A 9,370-nucleotide genomic window follows, 5' to 3' on the forward strand; every position below is an offset into this window, starting at 1 on the left:
AGCTTATATATATAGCAGAGAAGCTTAGCTTACCTATAGGTGTGCCTAAGAGTTATTTCTGGGGGACCTCTTTTGTTGCTCAGATGTGGCCTCACTCTCTCTAAGCCCAGCTCTGCAAGTGAAATTGTTGCCTACCCCCTACATGGGACAAAATATCCAAGGGTGAAAATCTCCCTAGTGGCATGGGAGATGACTCCCAGGGATGAATCTGGCCTTGGCACTGTGGGATCAACAATTCCATCCTGACCAAAAAGGGGAGAAAGAAGTGTAGCAAATAAAATATGCCTATATATCTTATTTAGCTGAGAGAGTTCAAATAGAGTTGAGAGGCCACAGTGGAGGTCACTCTTATGTGAGTATCAGCTAGACATTGCTTGTCTAACTTGCCAAATCCTAACCGAAACTATTCCAACCAATCCTAGAGAACACCTAGGGCAATATTAAGATTCTACAAAGGTTTCATGTACTAGTGTAACTTTCTAGAAATATACAACCTACAGATGGGTCCCTGGAAATATAAGTCCTGAAACCTAGAGGGCTCAGCCTCTCCAGAACATCAACTAGTTCCATCTCCCTACCCCATATTATTGACAGTCCCTTCCAAAATGAAAAAATTAGAATGGCCATAGCCCAAACACCCATAAAGAGAAGGATAGAAAGATCAAAGGTTATGGTGGAGTTATACAGAGAAGGTAGAGTTTAATAAATGAGTATGATTGCTGAATCATTAAGCTGATATTTCTTTTATTTCTAGTATCTTAGAGCAGCTGGAAGTGTCAGGTTCCAGCTCAAGGAGTGGTCACTCTGGTCCAGTAGCAAATTGAAAGAAAACACAAGGAGCTGCTGGTAGAGTGGTCATCTTCAAATCATTCCCTTTCATTCTGCTGTGATGTTTAGAGAGCAGTAATCCCTCATATACCAATTTATCCCAAAGTGGCACTTTACCAACAAGTGACTTCACTCATGGGATACATGATTAGATACATGCATATTACATCAATGGTTGCATAAGTTATGCTGTATCATGTTCCCCTGGAACTTATGGAGGCCATCTTAGTAGGTGTTTATAATGAGCAATTTTTCATATCCCACACTCCACCCCTTAAATGGCCTGCATTCTAAGGGATGCCTTATCCCACAGGGCTGCTCCCTGGGCCCATAGGCCACAACAGCAAAAAAGTGAGCAACAAAATATTATTAAAAATCTAGACAGCCTTGATAAGGTTACAATTACCCACTGCCAAGTCCCTTCATGGAGTTCCACCAGGACCATAAAGGAACCTGTGAGAGGGAGTAAATGGCTGGTACTTCCTTATCCATTTCATTTAAGGCACTTTCAACAGAATTTTGATTGTCAGGAACATACACACAACATTCTACATGTAACATTGCACAAGTTCCCCTTGAGCAGCTGTCAGAAGATTGAAAGCCATTCTGTTTTCATATGGATAGTTTCACCCATTATTAAAGTTAAAGCCTGTTTTGCTTAATTAAGAGCATGGGCAGTGTGCTCGGCTAAAGCTTCAATTTCTAGTTCTATTTTAATAGCTCCGGTTCCTGGAAGAAATATAGCCAGAGGATAAAACCACTAGGTAGCTCATTTTTCATGGTGCCAGTGGTGTCATATTATATCCCAACTGTGGGGTGTTTCTGGGAGGAAGGTGAGAATCTGCACTTTTGTGTAGGGTCATCCCCTTGAGCAGCACCTGTCCAATTAGCACATTAGTAGGGTCACTCATATCACCACAAAGCCATTTACATCCCTTAAGGGACTGATCAGTTTGCCTGGTCCCTATATATGGGCAGCCATCCCACTATCATTTGGGGACCATAGATATTATAGCCTTATTACAAAAAAACTCAGGAGTCTACCCTGCCACCCACTGGGGGTCTCCCCAATGTTACCCAAAGCTCCATGGTGCTTTTTCTCTTAAATCTATGTGTTCAGCCACAAGCTATCCCCTTTTTTGGAAGCATACCCAAAAACGGGGCGGGGGGAGGTTGTCCACGTCCCAGATGAGCAAAACATCAATTGTTCACCATGCTTCTTGGCAAGCTGGATAACTGCAATTACCTCATTCTAGCCATGTCCAGTTTTGTTGGTGGCTGATGCTATCTGTCATGGGAGCCATTCAGCTGCATCTGCTGGAAGCTCAGTATGCACCAGGCAATGAGATGTGATGGACCTTTGCTTAGGTGTGAGCTCATCCCACCAGGCTGTTAGCTGCAATAAACCTGGTCAGAGATATAATAAAGTTTTAGAAGCCATTAGGGCAAATATCATCCCTTGGGCCCAATATAGGCCACGTGCTCATCCTGTGTGGTAGTTAGATTCAGTTGTCAACTTGGCCGGGTGAATGTGCCTAGTTCTGTTGCTGTGGACATGAGCCAATGGCATGTGAACCTCATCTGTTGCTGATTACATCTGCAGTCGGCTAGGAGGCATGGCTGCTGCAATGAATGAAGTTTGAGTTAATTGGCTGGTGCTTAAATGAGAGAGCTCAATGTAGTAAAGCCCAAGCAGCTCGGCATTCCTCATCTCAGCACTCACAGCTCAGCCCAGGCCTTTGGAGATGCAGAAAGAAATCACCCCGAGGAAAGTTGTTGGAACCCAGAGGCCTGGAGAGAAGGCCAGCAGAGACCATCCTGTGCCTTCCACGTAAGAAAGAACCTCAGTGGAAAGTTAGCTGCCTTTCTTCTGAAGAACTAACAAATAAATCCCCTTTTATTAAAAGTCAATCTGTCTCTGGTGTGTTGCATTCTGGCAGCTAGCAAACTAGAACATCCTACAAAAGAAAAGTGGCAGCCAGGGGTTTCTGCCCCAGGTGGGAGTACCAGTCCAAGTTCCCTTGTGTCATGCTAGTGCAATCAGGATGCAAGACATAAGTTTCTCAAAGCAAACAAACTTTCCCATCATAAGGAAGGTATACATGTACAGGAGCTAGCTGCCCTTCAATCCAAGTTTGCACCTTTAAACCTCAGGTGACACCATCTCCCCAGGGCAAAGGGTCTTTCTAAAGCATTATTTCTTTTCACTTATATGTGCAAGGGCAAGGCTCATCCCCTCATACCAAGCCTAAAGGGGAATATCCTGTGCATTCAGGCTGTTTGCTTAATAAATGAACACCAGTAGACAATCAGGTTCATTTATTAAATGAACCCCTTCAATTTTGGCTCTCTTGGAGCTAAAACCTGAAGCTCCTCTTTCTGGAGGACTTTCAATTATTCCCACAGCTAGCAGTCTATAAGGGGCATGCAATGTCCACTGTATGTTTAGACCTTTGGCCCAATTCCGGTCAGACCTGTAGCCCAATCCTGGACTGCAAACCCACTGCCATTTAATGGGGAGTTGTCTTTATCACTCGCAATTGCTGCTGGTCTTCCATTACAGGCCTGTAGTGGACTTGCTTGCAGTGCAGCATAGACAGCAGCTACTTGCTGCTTAATGGGGGAGCATCTCATCTTTGCTCCTTTCCATAACTGGAGCCAAAATCCTATAGGGACCTTGCATCTGCTCTGGTACTACCAGAGTCCCCAGTCAAAGCCTGCCTCATGGGCTGTCATGTTCAGATGGAAAATAACTGCCTGGTCCAGTACCCGTGGCACTTGGGCCTGCTCTATTGCTCTTTTTGCTACCACAAAAGCATGTTCCTGGTCATCTCCCTAGTCCCAGGGGGCACCTTCCTTGATCAGGGTCATGTCCAGGTGGAAAGGAACTGTCTTATCCACCACTTGTAATGCTTGGGCCTGTGATTCTGCTTTTTGTGCTGCAGCAAATGCCTGCTCTTGATCTCCTCCCCAATCCCATGGGGGCACCTTTTTAAATTAAGGCATGCAAAGGATTTAAGACCTGAGCCAAATGGGGGACAAATACTCTCTAATACTCCAAAAGACCTACAAAAGCTTGTAGCTGCTTTACAGTAGTCAGTCTCAGATATGCTTGGACTTTATCTACCATGGCTTCTGGGATCACTTTGGTCTTGTATGACCAGACAACTCACAATCACTTAACAGGCAATCCAGACCCTTGGACCTTGGCCTTGTCGGTTGCCCATCCCCAGGTATCTAGTGCATGGCACAGGCTGTCCATGGCATCTTTTAGATCTGCAAGAGAATCAGATGTTAGCAAAATACCATTTATATAAATGATATAAAGACACTGTAGCCTTATGTTGCCAGGTGGCCAAGTCCTGACCCACCAACCTATGACACACAGCATGTCTATGCATATAGCCCTGTGGCAGCACCACAAATGTCCATTGTCACCCTTCCCATGTGAATGCAAACTGATCCTGGCTCTCTGGAGCCAGGTCAATGGAGAAAAATGCCTTTGCCAAGTCCACCACATAGTGGCACTGTCCCAAGGAAAGAGTCAGTTGATCTATCCTATCAGTCGTGGATGGTACTGCAGCATGCAGGGAAGAGTGACTTTACTGAGTTCACAATAACTAACAGGCACTTTCCATGTGCTGTTTGGTTTTCAGGCAGGCCAAACGGGAGTTATAAAGACTGTGGGCTGTCCTTACAATCCCAGCCTTTTCCAATTGTAGGGTTGTTTGCCCAATTTCCTCATGTTCTCCAGACAACCAATATTGCTTCACCCTAACAATCTTGGGGGACTCAGGCAGGCACATTGGAGAATATTGAGGATGATTTCTAAGCACAGGTGTTATACTCCCACCCATAACTGAAATTCTCCTTGGATGGTTCTTAAAGTTAGTCCTTGCAAAATATCCATGCCTAATACATATTCAGGAGTAGCAAAGGTATATACTGTGTAAGCCTGGGGCAGCAAGTGACCAATGCCAGGCACTACCGTGGCTCATCTCACACAGGCTATGTGCTTTCCATATCCATCAATGAGAGTCAGAGGACCATCAGACCAGTCTGAGTTTCTATACAAGTGCATTCTGCCCCCATGTCCACTAGGGCCAAGACACATTCTACATTGTGGGGGAACCGGTATTTTGAAAGTTCCTTCAGTCCCCCACTTCCCCCACCACCCAAGCTTTTCAGCCAGTGCATCAGTCAATGAAGTCCATGTCATCCTTGCTGCATGAATATAAAATGTCACATAAGTGCAAGGGGTGGGGCTCAGCCTGCCCTTTCCCCTTCAGCTTTGAGTGAATCGCTGTTCCTGGGGCAACTCTTTCTACAAAGCCAGTAATACTTCATTAGGCTGTTGATCAATTGTCTCTGGATGCACCCCTGCTGCTATTAAATTACCCACATTTGCAACCACCTTGCCTGGTGGGGTCCCCTAGCTTTGCCAGCCCCTTTCTGCTTGCTGGGTGACTTCCATTCAGATGGCAGCTCCACTCCCTGCTTTACTGGTCACTCTCCCTTTTCCCATTCACGCACCTTTATATTCCCTAACAGTGCTTTTTCACTTTCTGAGAGTTCCAGGCTGTCAGCCCCACTGTCTCACAGGTACAACAGTCATGCCGGGAGTGTCTGACCAGGTTTTGCTTTACTGTTTTGGGAGATCTCAGAGTCCTTTTGGAGTATGTGCCATGTATGTCATCTGTCAGTGGACCTGTGGGAAACCCACCAGTCCACCCCTTGAAGCCAAAGGCTGGTCATGCTCAACCTGTTCTTCTACTATGGGATGGACATGAAGTAAAGGAAGGGTACATGCCTGGGATGGTGCCAACTCACTACCAACTCCCTCCATTTCAGGTGGCCCTGTCACTGCTGCTTCCTCTTCCAGGGCTTTGACTCAGGTTTCCAATTCTTCTTCAGTTGCTGCAGTGTCCGGATATGTACTTGTGATGCTAATGCTTCCTTATGCTGTTCTCTCACCATGCTAAGAATAAAAGACAGGGTGGGCCATGGTGGCTCAGCAGGCAGAGTTCTTTTCTGCCATGACAGGGACCTGGGTTCGATTCTTGGTGCCTGCCCATGCAAAGAAAATAATAATAAAAGATAAAAAAAAAGAATAAAAGGCAGCTTCCCTGCTATACTGCACTGCAGAACCTGGATGTCAGCTTTAAAGTCCTTTAAAGCCTTGGCACCCCCTGTGGGGTGGGATTCACATGATCCCAGGCCTCTAGAGCAGACCACCACAGCAAAAGCAGCTACTATGGGATGCCACAAGCTTGTGGAGGGCCAAATCACATTTGATATGGCTTCCTCCAGTGCAGAGGGGCCACTCACCACAATCCTGTTCACTATACCAATTGTCAGGTTCCAGCTCGAGGAGCAGTCACTCTGGTCTGGTAGTGAATTGAAAGAAAGCACGAGGAGCTTACTTTCTACAAATTTCTACAAATGCTGGTAGAGTGGTCATTTTTAATCATTCCCCTGTGCTCTGCTCCAGTGCTTACAGAGCAGTAGTCCCTTATATACTAAATTACCCAAAAGCGGCACTTTACCAACAAATGACTTCACTCATGGGATACATGATTAGATACATGCATATTACATCAATGGCTGTATAAGCTATCCTGTATCATGTTCCCCTGGAACTTATGAAGGCCATCTTAGCAGGTGTTTATCATGAGTACTTTTTCATTATCCCACAGAATTAAAAACCTAAAATTGTAGAATTGTAACCCATATCAAACTCTGAAATCTGCTTTGCAACTAATTTTTGCACTGTGCTTTGAAATTTATTGCTTTTTTTGTATGTATGTTATTTTTCACAAAAAAGGGACAAAGTCAATTGTGATGATAAGAAAACATATGTATTCATTCTAGCCTCCTATATTCTGGAAAAGATGGAAGGAAAAATCTGAGATGACAGTATTGTGGCCCATAACAAACTCTGGGATCTGTCCTGTAACTACTTGTTGAAGAGTGCTTTGAAAACTATTGCTTTTTTCTTTCTTTGCATTGTTTATAAGTTTTATACAATACAAAAAGGTTTAAAAAGAGAAGCTCCCAAAATAAAACTCCAAGAACAAATGGTCTCACATTTGATTTCTATCAAGCGTTCAAGAAAGAATTAGTATGAATCTTGCTCAAATGCTTCACAACAATTGAAGAGGAAGTAAAGCTACTTAATTCATCCTATGAAGCCAACATCACACTAATCTGAAAATCAGACAAAGATGTTACAAGAAGAGAAAATTATACCAATCTCTTTAATGAATATAGATGCAAAAATTCTCAACAAAATACTTGCAAATTGAATCCAGTAGCACATTGAAAGAATTATACACATCACTATGTTAGTTCACAAGATGCTAGAATAAAAGAAATGTACACGTTACTATGTTGGGTTGCAAGATATCTGGAATGGCTTTTTTAAAGGAGAATTTATTAAGTAGCTAGTATACAGTTCACAGGCTGTGAAAATGTCAGAATAAAGGCAAGGCTATAAAAATGGCCAAGTTAAGACATCCAGGGAAAGAACCTTGGTTCAAGTAGGCTGGTAATATTCAGGATTCCTCTCTCAGCTGGAAAGGCATATGGCAACATCGGCTAGCATTCTCTCCAGACTTCTTCAATGGCTTCCCTGTTGGCTCTGTCAGTTCTGTAGGCTCTAAAACTTTTGCCAAAATGGTTCCCTCTTAAAGGACTCCAGTAAGCAATCCTACCTTTAATAGGCAGAGATACATCTCCATGAAAACCATCTAATCAAAAGTTACCACCCACAACTGAGTGGGTCATGACTCCATGGAAGCAACAAAAAAGATTCCAACCAGCAATATTGCATGAGGATTAAAGGACATAGCTTTTTAGGGAACATAATAGATTTAAACCAGCACATTTCACCCTTTGGACCCCCAAAAGATATGTTCTTTCCAAATTCAAAATACATTAATTCCATAATAATATCAGAAGACCTTAAACCATCAGTAATAAAAATACAATACAAAGTCAAAAACAGAACAAAATTTCATCAAAGTTAACTACAAGCATGGTCTGTCCTAAGGCAAAATTCTCTTCTAGCCCTGGACCTGTAAAACGTAGAAGTTATTTGCTGCCAATATACAAAGAAGAAAACAATCATAGAATAAATAACCTCATTTCCATAGGGAGAAATTGGAAAGAACACAGGTGTCATCAAACCCAAATAGTTCTGGAATCCTGCAGGACAAATTCCATTAGATTTCAAAGTCTAAGAGTCACTTATCCTCTGGGCTTTAGAAAGCGGCAGTCCTACCCTTTACAAGGGCCTATGCAGTGACCTACCTCTCTCTGAATGCAACCTGGGGGGCTGTGGGGAGACCACCTTTTTCTAAGCTCCACCCTCTCCAAACGTTGGGCTACACCCAGGCCCTCTGCTATCTCTGGAGCACATGCTCACCCCCTCCCTGTGGTGGCAACCAGGCACTTCCCAATCCCAAAGAATATGCTGAACCTTCTCCAAGGCCTGAGGTGGCACAACTCTTGCTGAGAAATGAGGTGGAAGGCCCACCCTCTGCCTTTAGGGCAAACTCATCCTCTCCAAGTGCATGGGTGTGTCTGTTCTCCTGGTGTGAGATTTCTTGAACTCCAGATCTTAGCTTCCATGGTTCTGCCTCTGAAGCTATTTTTCCTTCAAGTTGTCCCTTTTCTGAGTCTTTTAGTACAGACTGGCAGTGATTCCATTTATACAGATCCCGCAACCCTCTTGCTGGTTTCCTATGCAATATACTGGGATTATGCCCATCAGACAAAGGACTTTCCACAAATTCTTCCTGGATAGCTCCATCTCAAATCCTCAGTTGTCCTATAGTTGCTGACTGCTTCCAATTGGGGCACTATTCTCTAGGATCTCCCATTCTGGAAGCCCAGAGTTTTTCAGACCATCAATTTCTGGCTTCTTTATATACCAAGAGTTCAATTCTCAGCTTAACTCTTTCCTGTTGCATTTTACTACAAGCTGCAAGGAGAAACCAAGCTACATTTTCCACATTTAATTTGGAAATCTCTTCCACTAAATACCAAGTTCATGGCTTTTAAAATCTGCCATCCATACAAAGCCAGTCAATTTTGCCAGATTCTTTGCCACTTTAAAACACCTTCTTTCCAATATGCAGTGATACATGCATCATTTATGTCTAAGACCCTCATCAGAGGTATTTCTAGAGTCTACATTTCTATCAATAGTCTCTTCAAAGTACTCCAAGCCTTCTCTATCAAGCTCCTCACAGCTCTTCCAGAATCATCCCTTTATTCATTTAAAAAGCCATTCAAACATGTTTGGTATTTGCAAATTGTAACAACAATCCACTTACTTAGTACCAAATCTGTGTTAGTTTGCAAACTGCCACAATACCAGAACTGGAATGGTTTTTACAAGGGGAAATTTATTAAGTTGCAAGTTTACAGTTCTAAGGCCATGAAAATATCAAAATTAAGGCAATGTATAAAAATTTCCAAATTAAGGAATCCAGGGAAAGATATCTTGGTTCAGGAAGCCCAATGATGCTTGGTATTT

The sequence above is a fragment of the Tamandua tetradactyla genome, chromosome 3, assembly GCF_023851605.1.
Source record: "Tamandua tetradactyla isolate mTamTet1 chromosome 3, mTamTet1.pri, whole genome shotgun sequence".
Lineage (NCBI taxonomy): Eukaryota > Metazoa > Chordata > Mammalia > Pilosa > Myrmecophagidae > Tamandua > Tamandua tetradactyla.